The sequence below is a fragment of the Typopeltis vanoorti genome, chromosome 5, assembly GCF_054136105.1.
Source record: "Typopeltis vanoorti isolate ZY-2024b chromosome 5, IOZ_Tvanoo_1.0, whole genome shotgun sequence".
Classification (NCBI taxonomy): domain Eukaryota; kingdom Metazoa; phylum Arthropoda; class Arachnida; order Uropygi; family Thelyphonidae; genus Typopeltis; species Typopeltis vanoorti.
The window spans coordinates 136,077,717-136,092,229 of record NC_143553.1 but is presented as its reverse complement, the minus strand read 5'-3'; the positions used below and the strand labels follow the sequence as shown (position 1 = coordinate 136,092,229).

General features: G+C 36.3%; 1 protein-coding gene and 1 pseudogene across 1 annotated transcript in view; one reads left to right on the top strand and one right to left on the bottom strand.

Annotated features, from left to right (window-relative positions):
* Positions 1 to 14,513, bottom strand: part of LOC150106845 (fibroblast growth factor receptor-like 1) — an 89,616-nt gene that overhangs the window by 60,791 nt on the left and 14,312 nt on the right. The window lies entirely within an intron of this gene.
* LOC150106846 (U2 spliceosomal RNA) lies at positions 3,780 to 3,896 on the top strand (annotated as a pseudogene).

Sequence of the window (14,513 nt, the reverse complement as noted above, 5' to 3'; positions counted from 1 at the left end):
AAACTGTACCATAAAAACAGTCCCTTTTGGATCTGAAAAGAATAATTTGTCTTTCCAGTCACCTAGCCGTTGCTATAATATAAAAATGTCAGAAAACGCCACAAAATAAAGTTCGATTATTGAGTTTATTTTGTGAAACAGATTTCAATTGATATGTAGAAGATTTCTAATTCCTTAGAAAATAATTAGAAATCAAAAATGGAAGGAAATTAGAAAACTAGAAATCGATATCTAATTCGAATTACCCATTCGCCTTTTTTTTTTTTTATGATCCATTATTCGTTTCTTTTTTTGGAAAATTTTCAAATAGTCACTAAAATGTTTCCAAATAAATCTTTCTTTTGCATGTCAAGTATTTTTTAAAACAAAAGTTAGAAAAAAAATATTCCAACCTTTTTTGCTTTCTTTGTATCTCCTAATTGCCACCTAATCGAGTTTTTACTTTTTTTAGGATGAGTGAAGGCTTCTTTCACCCCTCTGGCAATTAGCACCAGACTAAGAAGAGGGGGTGGGGATTTCCCCCAACTATAAACACATCCACAGTAATCTGACCAAAGAAACGAAGCTATTTTGTGCCTCCACTAACATCTCTACATACTTAACCGTTCTTAGGAGGTGGAACTCCAACCATTTCCAGCTCTGACGTCAAAAAAGCAGATGCCCTCATGAGTTGATGGAGTGTTTGGCTGACGATCTTCGATTAAATAATGAGATAAGGGGGGGGGGGAAACGGATAAAGTTGAACATATAAATAGAAAAAGGGACTCCGCTCTGTATCGAAGCAAACGAAGCACTGGTTAATGGGCACATCCTCTGACAAACCTAAAATAGTCTCGCGCTGTCTACATTCACCATTCTACCCCCAACCAGATATTTGCCAGCCGTCATAGACGTAGCATTAAGCCTTTCACCAGGGACATTTCTTTCCGTACATATTTTTATCCGCTCAACTCATAAATAGACTCCGGTGACGGTTGTCAAAGTAAACCCCCTGTTTTGCGTCTCTCTCGTCTCCTCCTCTATATTACACTCAGCAATCCCTGCTCGCTTGGCGACGAAGACATAGCGGCAACACTTTTAGGGAGATGCTGATGATGGCATGCGGTGATAAACCCATCTCATCCCGGTAACACCTCATTAGAGTTTGCCGAGACTTCTGAGTGATGGAGGGGACACAAATCGCCCGCCTCCTGTGTGGCTGGTGACCCCATTTCCGCTGCTAATATCTCCATCTCGTAATAGAGTAAACTGATAGAAGCCTGTTAAAGATACGGATCAATAAGCTCCCTGACGGATGCATGGAACACTGAGAGAGAGAGAGAGAGAAAGGGAGATGAGATGAAAGAGTCGGTAAGAAACAGTTCTTCCCGAGACCACCAACAAGGATTCTTCATCAGACTTGATGGCTGATGAACGAACGCAAATATTCCCACCACTTATTACACGAACACAAATCAAACCTTCCCCCCTTTTTATCCCCTCGCTACCAATCTCCCTAACAAAAAAAAGTGTCTGCGTAAAGAAATAGCCAACTGGGATTGAAGGTGGATGCGATGCGTCCTTCATCTCGTGAAAAAAAAAAAAGAAGGGTGGAAAGCGTCTTAGTATTGTTAGGATAATCAACTTTGTTAATCAAGATAATCAGCTTTGATAATCAGCTTTGTTAGGATAATCAACTTAGATTATATATAAAGAAGCAGAGATGATTTTTGGTGGGAAGCGATGCGAGCTACAGGGGCATAATAATTCGCTGGTAACACTGTTTGCTTCAAAAAGTTGATTTTTGAATTTCTTTTCTATTATGTCGATAGTCATAATCTTATATTTTATCATACTTTTAATCCGCAGGATGACAATTCGCTGTTTTTTTCCCTACTCACTGACTCGTTAAGAGCTACACAACCTCGTTTTCTACTGAAGACTAGCTAAACATTAACCATGAGAATCAACAATACAGGTACATCAGTAAAGAACATGGCGGATGGTCAGTAAAGCAACTGGAAGTATACGAAGCACTGAATTTCAATCACATAAGCAAGTCCGGATACGGACCAACACTTTATGTCCGAGTGAATTATCTCATCTGTGAAGTTCATCCAGGAATACACCAGGTGTCTGGAAGGATGAACGCTGATAAACGTGCAATGATGATGGCCTTTCCCATTGCTGGAGGATTGGGTCTACTTCTCCCATGGTGAACCAGTCCATCTTGGGAGAGTGCATCTATACTTGGATGAATAAACGTATGAAGCTGGAAGACACTCACAAAAATCCATGCCTAGGCGGATTCGAACCCGCAGCCTCTTGGCTAGAGAACGGATATGCTAACCACTTGGCCAACCAGGCCTGCAAATATGCAGTATTTGTGGAAAATGAATGCATCCACCATTGTGACACACTAGACCAGTGTGTTTTTCAAATTGTCGGTCACGACCCGTTAGTAGGTCGTGAAATTAGTTGCAGTTTCTCAAACTTCAGATATTCGCGAACTCCTTCTTAAATTTTCATTATTACCAAGTACCCCTAATTAATTAATTAATTAAAATTAATAAATTGATTAATTAAAATTAATAACCACTCAATTAAAATTAATAAATTAATTAAAATTAATAAATTAATTAATTAAAATTAATAAATTAATTAAACATATTGATTAAAATTAAATATCTATTTTATTTGAATTTATATGTTCATGTAAACAAAAAAAAAATATGATCTATTTTTAAATTTTGGTTCTCTAGAGATGTCAGACGACACACTCATCAATTTCATTTGATCCAGATGCAATATCAACGTTTTCTTGTTGCTTACAGCTACTTGCATTTGCTATATTGCTCTCTTTTGGGGATTTTATAAATCCAATCTTTAACCAATGATCCATACGTAAGAATTTGAAAGCTAAAAAAAAATACTGTAATTACTCGAATATAATCTAACTTTTTTCCCAAAATTAAAGCTAAAAAATCGTGTTGCGAGATACGTGCGGGAATTTTCGGAAACTAAAGTTTTCAGAAAAAACCTGAAAATGGTGTGACTTACCAAGAAGCTCCTACTCGCTTTCACTACTTTTGGCATCGAGAACAGTTTCTTTGTGTGCATCGCCAAAGTCATCTACCCAAATCGCGTCATCTTCTTTTCCATTATTTCAAACAAAAATTACCAGTAATTTACAAGACTTGAGATACGTAGAGCAGCGAAGAACTGAATATGATTGGTACGGTATTAACAAAAGATCGCGCGAACCAAAGCCAAATTAGCATATCAACAGTTGAGTTGAAATGCTAATTCCCTTCAACCGAATTCCATAATATCTGAAACACATTCACTATAGAAATTAAGTGGTTAAAATTTTTTTCTTAGTTTTAACACGTTAACGACGGGGGTGGTGTCAAGCAAAACCATATGTTCCACCGGCAACATATGGTTTTGCTTGGTCTACACAGTAGTTTCTGTTGGAGAGGGATGTGATTCATTAGTTAGTCCCGTTTTATCCCGGTTGTCTCTAACTGCACTGTTTCTTGAAAAATATAATGACTCCTTTAATTATGCATAGCCGAAAATTGCCACGGACCCTCTAACGACCTTTCGCGTACCCCCAGGGGTATGCGTACCACACTTTGAGAAACACTGATTTAGGGGTTTAGGAGGCAGTATAATACCAGGGCAACTCATATGAAAGATGGAAAAAGCTCCAAGCACATCGCCACCCTTCAAAAATCAGTTTAATATTTTGGTGAACCGTCTCAGATATTAAACTGATTACAAGAAATACTGCACATTTCGCTTCTCTGCCTTTTTGCTAAGATGAAAGTTTAGTATTTGTTCTTATCAGTTTAGTATCTGATATGGGCCCCATTTGACCCCAAGATATTAAATATTTATTATAAATATTACATGTTTATGTGAAAAGTTCATTCATATTGAATCTTTTACTGGCTTCATTTGTAAGCAAGCTATATTTAGTACTTGTTTAGCGTATCCATTCAGGCAACAAGATCTGAGTTTGAATCCGGCTGCGGGCATTGATATATCTATTGTCGCCCGGTGCGAGATGACCACCCTGAAGTGACCTAAAAAAATTTCCATGTTTGGTTTCTGGAGCAGTTTCGGCATCATCTATTCCTAATCTCACTACGGCATCACTATTAGAGTATTATGAGCTGAAGCCTCTTATGAGTGAATTACACCCATGAAAAATAAATAAATAAGAAAGCATGATAGATAGATAAAAGATGAACTTGTAAATTGTAAATAAAACTTCGTTCGATATTAGTATACCTTCCTAAAAATAAATTTATCTTGTGACATGGAACACACCAATACAGATTCTGAACAAAGTCTTCGAACAATCTGCAGTCCTTATAATTGGGAGTTATCAGTGTATGCACATGTCGTATATACTCTATTTGTATAAGCAGTATTCAATAGAGTGTTATGTACAATGATGTCCAAATATATAATAAATAGAAATTTTATTATCGGACATTAACTATGTTATATTTCTTCTCCTCTCCTCAACCTGATAGTTGGTGGGTAGCCATCTACTTTATTAGGAAATAATAATTAAGAACGTAATGATTCCTTCCTCCTTCTCTGTCCAAGTATTTATGTTTGTAGATATCACGGAGCTTGTTTGCAACATGAAAACCCTGGGAGAAAACTCGCTGTCACATTTATCTGAGACCAGATCGGTTAACTCCTCTTTAGTTGAAAAGTTGTGATAAAAGTTTGCTTTCTAGACGGAATTTTGGAAATGTGGAAATGTGGGTTTTTAACCCCACAACTCAGAAAATTCAGCTGTAGAACTCACACTTTTCCATCCTCTGATAAATTAAAACTCTTCGGTGCCATGGAATCAACCCTAGTTGATGACTAAGTGTGTAACCAGCTGCTTACCGATTTCCAAAAGTCAGTTAGGGCTAAGATCGTAGCGATTTTTATTTCTCTTGGAGAAAATTTGTTCATAAAAGCTTTGCAAACCTCAATCTAGTTAGGTAGAGTGGAAGTTGTTTATAACTAAACATATTTTTCAGTTTACAAATTGCTTAAAGAAGTAATTGTGGAAGGTCGCACACCTCAAAAGAACAGGCTTTTTTTTTCCGTCTTGATTCGGAATCACTGGTCAGAAAAAAGATAGCCAATTAGTCACACCTGTCACCTATGGAGCTGACGAAGTAAAGCATCTAAATACAGGTTCGCAATCTCATTTATAAGTGTTGAGTGAGCCTTTTTATGGAAAGCAGCTGAACAATGTGTGTGTGTTAGGCGCCATTCGGTGATAAAGGGACCTTGTTATGAACAACGAGGCTTTCTCTTGGCTTTTCAACTAACGACCAACGCATGGCTGAACAAAAGGTTGGCAAGTGTATTTCGAGTCTTTCAAAAAGGTGTTAACGACTTCATGCCCTAGCCGTGATTCTGTAAAACCTTAAGTAGCAACAAGTTCAAAGATCCACTAGTATTTTATTTTTTAATTCTCACTTCCTAAACCGAGGGCGCTGCATGCGCTTTATCGTTATCGAAACTAACAACGAAGTCAATGTAGATCACGTGACATGCCATTAATCGTTGCCTTTAAAATTCCGGTTGTTATGGTAACCACATGTCAATTTCTGCTGTTTAGCAAGTTTAATCGCTGAAAATGATAGAAACGAGTGTTTTTATCTTTGTAGCATTAGCTAGGAGTTGATAAATTTAGTTAAGTGCACATAAATTTCCTTTATATGATATTATGCGTATTGTAAGAAAAAAAAAAAAAGTTGGACTCCATATCCCGCTAGCGTGATTTATCCTAACCATTATTCGAGATTATTTACTCTAATTCGGACCCCATATCACCATGAATTCTCTGAACTTGTTTAAATGCATCCTACTTTATCTATTTAGTTTTATTTCACTCACTACACCTCACTCATTTTGCGTATATTTTTTTTCCCCGCTAATTAGGGCGTTGTCATCAAACAGGATATATATGACTGGAGGCAGAAAATAAAGAAACCAAATTCTTAAGAAAAAAAAAAAAAAAAACGACCTTCACTCCGAATGTGCAGTCACCTTTACCAAAACTGCAAAGTAACAAAGGTCAGTCGAATCTTATCGTTGAAGAAATAGCATTTTTGTGCTGTGTACATGCATAGGTCAAGTCCTGACGGTGAGGTGTACTGAGCATGTCAATAGAACTGACTGGAAAAACGCATGAAGTTAAAGGTTAGTGAAGAGAGAGAGAGAGAGAGAGAGAGAGAGAGAGAGGGACCTGCCATGCATCTTAATCAGGTACCCACAATTCACGGCCCCCTAGTAAGGGTTCGGCTTCTTCATCCATCACCCCTTGACAAATCTGTTCTTTCCGACTAGTTTCAGCCATCTGTCTCTCCCCCCCCCCTACTCTTCCTTCTTTGACGCGGGTGGAAAGGTCTGCGGGAGTCCACGAGATAGATGGGCAACGCCTCTAAGACCTGCATGTCAGCATGTTTTATGACGAGTTCCATGTGCCACGTCCTCCTTTTAACCCTTCGTCTTGTGCTGGTATTGTCTGAGGGATTCTTGATAATATATCTCCCCCTGTTTATTGCAGGGGCGGAAGGGACAAATTGCAACAAGACCGGTTAAGAATTTACGAGAAGAATTACCGTAGATGTTACCCGGACAGGCAAGTAACGAAAAAAATGGTTTATTGCCGACAGGTGGCACTGAAGGTTAGATTTGTTGTGATTAATAGAAGAATAGTGTTGGAAGGCATGTCTATATACGCATTTTTTTTTTTTTTTAGTAATGAAGATATCTTTATTTGTTTACAGTTTCTTTGAATGGCTATTTTTTTTTTTATTAAACAATATATCCCTTAATTTCAAACTACGAAATTTGAAATTATTTTTTTAACAGTATATATATATATATTATTAAACAATATTTATTGCCTTACAGGTTGCACTGGAGGTTAGATTTGTTGTGATTAATAGAAGAATAGTGTTGGAAGGCATGTCTATATGCGCTTTTTTTTTTTTATATTAGTAATGAAGATATCTTTATTTATTTACAGTTTCTTTGAATGGCTATTTTTTTTTTATTAAACAATATATCCCTTATTTTCAAACTATGAAATTTGAAATTATTTTTTTAACAGTATGTCAATTTCTTGCAACTTTGCAATGTTAATATTAATATTTTTAACAGTATGTTAATTTCTTGCAACTTTTCATTATTAATTTGCAAGAAGTTGATGACAACAAAATTATAATGATACTTTTTCCAATTTTCCGGACCAAACTAAGAAAGACAATATGCCTATGTATTATTTATATTATCCTTATAAGGACTGGCTTAAAGGGGCGAAGCAAGAATGTTTTTCATCTTCCCCGTTATCTGTAGAGGACAGTGTAGGGATAAGATGTTATTGAGCAATTAAAGCTCTGATCATGGCAAGAGGGTAACAGCAATAGCCGAGCCTCAGTTAGAGCGTCACTGGCTACAGCATTGCCATCCATTACCCTCCAAGGGTATTGGATTGAATGAATCAGTCACCGCATCTCACGGTCGATTGATTTCCTATGTATCATTTCTTTTCTACAATTTTTAATATACTCTTTTTATTTAAGAAAATAAATGGTGTACAAACATTCGAATTTTTAAAATATCATATTCAAAAAAATGAGGCTTAAAAATGACTTAAATATTTATAGATCACAATGAATGTGGAATGAGGCCATTCTAAAAGTGTCATTTTATTCTGCCATTAAAAATTCTTATTTTAATGAAAAATATTTAGGTGATGCTTGAAATCGTAAAGACTGCAGTAAAAAGTTGAGTTGAATTGACAATAAGATGGAAACAGAAGCGTGTTGGAGCTTCGAATCATCTAAATGCATGGGAGGTAGGAATTTAAACTATTACTAATACACAAAACAATAGTAATTTCAATGTCTGTATAACTTTTGAAGCATAGTGTATATTTTGCATTTCATAGCTACAATTTGTCAATTATAAACATTCTAAACAGTTGTTGTATGGAGTATCGTGTTCGTGTCGAAATATATAAGGACCGGTGCAGTAAGCCTCCGACAAGATAGGGCACTCATATTTCTTGAGAACATCAATCATTCCAGATCTTAGTAGTCATGCTTACATGCACTACAATCGATGTGCCGCACCATCCCATACCACAAGAAGCAAGTCTTCATCGTTAAGGGATTTCCTGTGACTACTTCCTTCTCTAAACACAAAATTTCTAGGCAACGATGACGTCAGAGATAGGTAATCAGCGGTGTCGAGTGCTCATTTCGGTTGGGTGTGCTGTCATGTGGCTTATGCAACCTCCCGCGCTACAAAATTCACGTCAGTATGACCGTTATGATTGCATTTTTATCGATGGACGAAATTTTTAAGAGTGTATAGCACATCAGTGCTCATCTTAATTGGTCCAATGCAATTAATTGTAGGATAACTGGGAATATTTTAATTTATCAATTAATTGCAACCAAATCTACACACAGCGGGGGACAATGTGTTTCTTTTAAGATATTAGAACACAGTAATGAAGGATAATGCTATATTTGGTTGGTATATTTGAATTACTCAGAAGGTGTAAAATTTGGAAGAGGAGGAGGACAAAGCTTGCCTCACTCGATTACAGTACTGTTTCCCATTTAAGTATGGGCAAAAAAGTATAAATTTATTGAAATTTATATATATATATTAAAAGCTTGTCTATAAAGCACCGCACATCTAGCACACCCTGAATATTCGCCCTTGGCAACCAGCCTTTTTTCGCTTGGTTTCCTGTCTTTTCTTAAGCCGGTATCACCAGTGGATTTCTATCTCTTCTCCGAGTTGCCCACTACTAACTTAAGAATGCTTAACTGTTACTCAATGGCAGGTAATTTTTTTTTTTTTTTTTTTTTCAAATTAAAACCGACTATCACTCCTCTGAAATGCTGTTAATTATTTCCATCTACCTCACCATTCTCATAAGTTCGAAATGACTTCTGGAATAAATGCTAATCTCTTTGACAGACCATCAAATTTCCATATACATAGTTGCATTCGTTTTTCTGCGATCAGAGAAGTGTCCTATAACTTTTGATGCAATTGTGTAGATTCTTCATTAAACAGACTGGTTACAGTCACCTTTCTGTTGGGATTATGTCAGCAGTGTAGATCACGTGCTAAATATTTCTTTCCTTAAAAGGACTGGCTTAAAGGGGCGAAGCAAGAATGCTTTTCATCTTCCCCGTTATCTGTAGAGGACAGTGTATGGATAAGGTGTTATTGAGCAATTAAAGCTCTGATCGTGGCAGGAGGGTAACAGCAACAGCCGAACCTCAGTTAAACTTCATTTGTACAGCATTGCCATCCATTACCCTCCAAGGGTATTAATGAATCAATCACCGCATCTCACGGTCGATTGATCCCCCCCTCCACGCAATTTCCAGTCACTCATTCTAGTTACAAGGATTAAAGTTATATTAATATATAGAAGGTGTATTTAAAACTTAATTTGTAATTAATACATTTTAAGAAACGATTTAATTAATGATAAATTTAGTTTTTTTATTTCATGTAAAATAAATTTTCATATAAAAATTGAATAATTTTTAATTATTTTTTCTTAAATTATAAAATATAATTTTTTGTTATATAATTAATATAATCATACATATATATGATTAATAATTAATAATTATTAATTAATATGATTAATAATATATATGATTAATATGATTAATAATTACTAGATAGTACAAACTCCCAAATATATAATTTCAATATTTAAAAATTTTAATTTTTAAAGAACTAAATTACAATTTTAAAATAAAAAAATAAAGTTTTATACTTTAATTTTAATATTGTATTGGAAATGGAAAAAGTGAATTTGAGAATTTATTAAATTTTGAGTTTGCTAAGATGTTTCACCTTGAAAAGTACAAATAATCTCGACAACAAATACTCACAACTTGACATACTATATAAATCGGTGGTGAGTTTCACTGAGTGGAACCAACGCGGAGATTTGGACGGTCTTTCGCCCACTATGGAGTGGCCTAGAGATCGTCCGATTTTTTGAGATGTCACCTTTACTTAAATATACGGTGATTGATTCATTCAATCCAATACCCTTGGAGGGTAATGGATGGCAATGCTGTAGCCAATGAAGTTCTAACTGAGGCTCGGCTATTGCTGTTACTCTCCTGCCACGATCAGAGCTTTAATTGCTCAATAACACCTTATCCATACACTGTCCTCTACAGATAACGGGGAAGATGAAAAGCATTCTTGCTTCGCCCCTTTAAGCCAGTCCTTATAAGGAATATATATGGAAATAGCGTGTTTATATATTATTATACATACCTTGTACATATTTACCACGTTTAGTAGCATAATGCTTCATTTTTAAATGCAAAACAACTTGAGTAGCGACTCCCGAATAGCAAATGAATAGAATTTCCAATTCGATAGAACCATTAACAGAATTATTACATACCAGAATGCACTATAGTAGAAAATTCAGCAGACATTTTCAAGAAGTATTCAAAGATAAACAGACGTCCTTTCAAGCGGAAGCAGTAAATAATTGATCATTCTCTTCACGTGCTACACCACGCTAAACTAAACGAATGGAGAGTAGAGCACCTTTCAGTCACTACAAGAATGACAGTTATCAAAGCATTACTTTCATTATTATGCGTAATTCAAATTAGGGATATTAGAACAGCTTTCGAAAATCCACTATATTAGGAATTATTATCCTTCTCTGGAACAATAATCCTAAAAATGATCCTAGAGTACGTCTGTCATCCAGTAGATAAAAGGGAGTCCTAGATTACCAGCATTACAAATTTTATAAAGAGATTACCAAAGAACTAGACACTATCTGTCTAGTTCTTGACTAATTGACATATTCCTCATTACGGAACTAAAGTATCATATTTGGAAGACCAGGCAAAGGGACAAATCTGACCCCTACGAAAGTTATATAATACTATTATTGGTACATATTCTTATTCATCTTTCAGCTTCCTCATCTTAGAAAAAGCTCTTTTAGATATATCAGGCTTTGTAGAAGAGTGGTGCAACCCAGACATCATCTGTTCATTAGATCAAAGTAAGCTTAAAATTCGGTTTGTTCATCCATTTATTTTAAGTACCAATTAATGTATTAATTAATGTCGTTTTTAAATTTGCTTTTCTCTGCTAATGTAATAACAAACGGGATGGTTCTAAGCAAACCTGCGCTACGAAGGCCAACTCGAAGCGTGAAGCTCCGAAAGGAAGAACTCTCACAGGCGCCGAATTTTTCATCATCTCTTTCAGTTTATATATCAACACGCGCGCGCGCGCGCACACACACAACACAAATATAATTAGAACAAAAGTGACGCCTCTTTTGACACTAGCATTGGAATATATATATATATATATATATATATATATATATATATATATAATATGATATAATAATATAATATAATATAATATATAATATATATAATATAATATATATATATATATATATATATACCTCACTTTAAAAGTATGCCAAGCCAACAGCACCTATCAAATAGTAAAATTTGGGACGGGTCCTCTACATGCACTACTTCGATTCTTCAGATATGGATATAAGGCTAAGGAGGTAAGATTTCTTTTAATGAATTAAGTAAGTACTGGGATTCCTTCGCATTGCACAATCTGATAGCCCATCAAGCTAAGCTTTCCCTTTATAATGATCTACTCTGGAAGCTGATGAGATGGTTTAAGCCTTGTCCATAGTATTTGCATATTACGTAATATGCAAATAGTTGTCGATACGTAAACAATGCACACACACACACACACATCTCTCTGAATACATTTTTTAGGGATGCTTGTTTGTTCAATTCATAAAGCCATTAAGATGAACGCAGCAGATGGCTTATAACCTAAAGAAAAACTTAAACGCGCCCGTTAATTTTCTTACCACTCCCCCACAATCCGTGCACTGACTCCCCACTAGAAAACTTTACGGCCCATGAGAAGTGTCGACAACTCTCGTGACATTAATGGCGGAAATTCTTGACAAACGTGTCTCGCTCTTGGCACCTACACCAACACTTCATTAAGCCTGTCAGATGTAATGAGCTGAGCAAAGAGTTGGTGACAAGATGTGTTTTTCTACTCATTTCCACCCCCCCCTCTTGGGTCTCATCCCATCAGTAGCTCCCCCAACATATTCCTCCCAACTAACCGGAAACGGGTTTATAATGATCTCCCTCGAGATGTTTTCAGCGATGATCCAACAGTCCAGCTTAATGGACTCGGATTGCTGCAACCCATGCGCAGGCTACGCCTCCAGGATTCAACGTCAGTAAAAAAAAAAAAAGTATCATTAATTAAACTATTTAATGAGATACGCGTTGATCACTTAATAACTTATCAGCTAGAGCGAGAAAAAAAAAACGAAAATGATAAAAAGAAGGCATGTCTCCCTGTGTTTGGGAAAGCATTGAATAAATAATATGAATTTGATTCTTATTTGATTCCGGCTTTCTTTCTTTCTTTCTTTTTTTTTTTTTTTTTTTGTAGGTATTATTTCTGAAAAATTTCCATGTTACTCCTCTAAATAAAAATATTAATTTTTCAGGCTATTTTGCCAATTTGTCTTTAGGAGTATCCCTTTTCTGATGTTATTGGCTTTTTACTCAATTTTTAGGGCATTAATGAATGTTTTAAAGACAGATACGTGAACAACATGAGAAGAATAATTTTGGACATACCTTTGTAGGATGTTCTTGGTCGTCTTGTTATTGAGCGGCATCCGGCGTATGGCGATATATATTTATATTACTGATCAAGTTTGACTGAAAGGAATGGGTGGGAGGTTGGATTGCGGGTGAGGCAAGTGGGATGTGAATTTTAAACCCAGGTTTTAAGGATGGGGTGAGAATTCTTTAGGAAGAAGGTAAAAGAGAGAAATTTTTGGGAAAAGGAGAAGAATAGAATATGATGGAACAAGATTAGGGGTGGGAGTAAGGAGTGTGAGACGTTTCGATAGTGCGTTGTCTTCAGCTGGTGGGAAAAGTGGAGGCTACCATGTCGATTTGGTGTTTTTGTCTTGCTTGTATCTGTGTTGTTTTCTATTGGTCGGAGTAGTGACCTAATTTTTATGTTTTCGCGTTTTTTTTTTTTTTTTTTTTGACGTATTGTGTACTATGAACATTTAACAACCCTGAAAATGAAACCAACCCTTGTTTTTTTTTTTTTTTTTAAATATGATTATTCTCTAGGTCTCCTCGTAATCTGTCATGCCACAGGAAGTGTAGTTCAATGTTAGTGATCCTAAACCTACCGACATTTATCGGATTATAACCCCCCCCTCCTCGCGTTTGCGATTCTGAAATGGTCAGAGTAAGTTCAAACAAGACTGGACTGAAGTATTGATGCTTTAGTCCAGAGTAGGTGTAGTCCGAGAGCTTTAGACTGTATGTAACATTGGCAAAAGAATAAAGAACTCATTTTGATTGATATTTGCTGTCTGTTGATTGCATTCTTCGATGTCCAATCATACTGTGATGCGTTGTTTGAGATGTCAGGAAACTATTGGCCCGCTTATTGAAGGCCTAATGTGGATTGAAAAAGTTCCATGGTCGGTCTCTAGAGTAGAGTACGTGAACTTTTAAAAAATAACTTAAAAAGTACAAAAATGCATGGCCTAGTGTCTGATTCTATAGAACCTTGATCGTGAGTGTTAAGTTCATTATCACTGGTGTTATACATCTGGTGATGGTTTGTCCCTCATTATTGCATCTGTGGTATAATTCTTAAGATTATACGGAAGCGTGCCAAACTAGCCCTGTTACCTACCCACCCCGGTCCGATACTTTCCATGTCGCATGCAGAACTTAATAAGGCAGTGCTACGGAAGATACTAACAGAAATTCCTTTGAGACTAATGAGGGAAAGGAGATCTTAAGCACTGATGTCGACTACTGACACCAAGTCATATGGGATGGGTGTGTGTGTGTGTGTGCAACACAAGTAGGATGCTGCGGCATTCCTACAGGTGGTGATATTGTTAACAGTTTCCTCGAAGGCCTCGGATCCATCTGGGCGTGAACATGATTCTTTCGGTCAGAAACACGCGCATCTTGAGATTCCCATAAAGAAAAGTTTACAACCAATAAACTTTTACGACTCGAGTTGATCCGACGCCAAATGAAGGCGAAACGTGATCGGCAACATTTCCCCGCAAGTGCTACGAGGGATGTCGCGCTACACAGACGCTAGCTTGTTTTCTCCGCCCCTGCTTTGTGCGCAAGCCGCTCCGTCTCTTGCTGCGCCTCTCGTCAGACGACAAACACGCCAAGTGACGGACGCGTCGCATCACGTGACACACTAGTAAAAGAATTTTTCGCTTCTATCCTCTCTCTTCCGTTTTATCTTTTCTTTTCTTTTTTTTTTTTTTTTTCCTGTCTATTTTGTTAACATTTTATTTGTCCTTCCCGTATAATTTCAAACTTTTTCACTTTCTTCATTTCTCCACT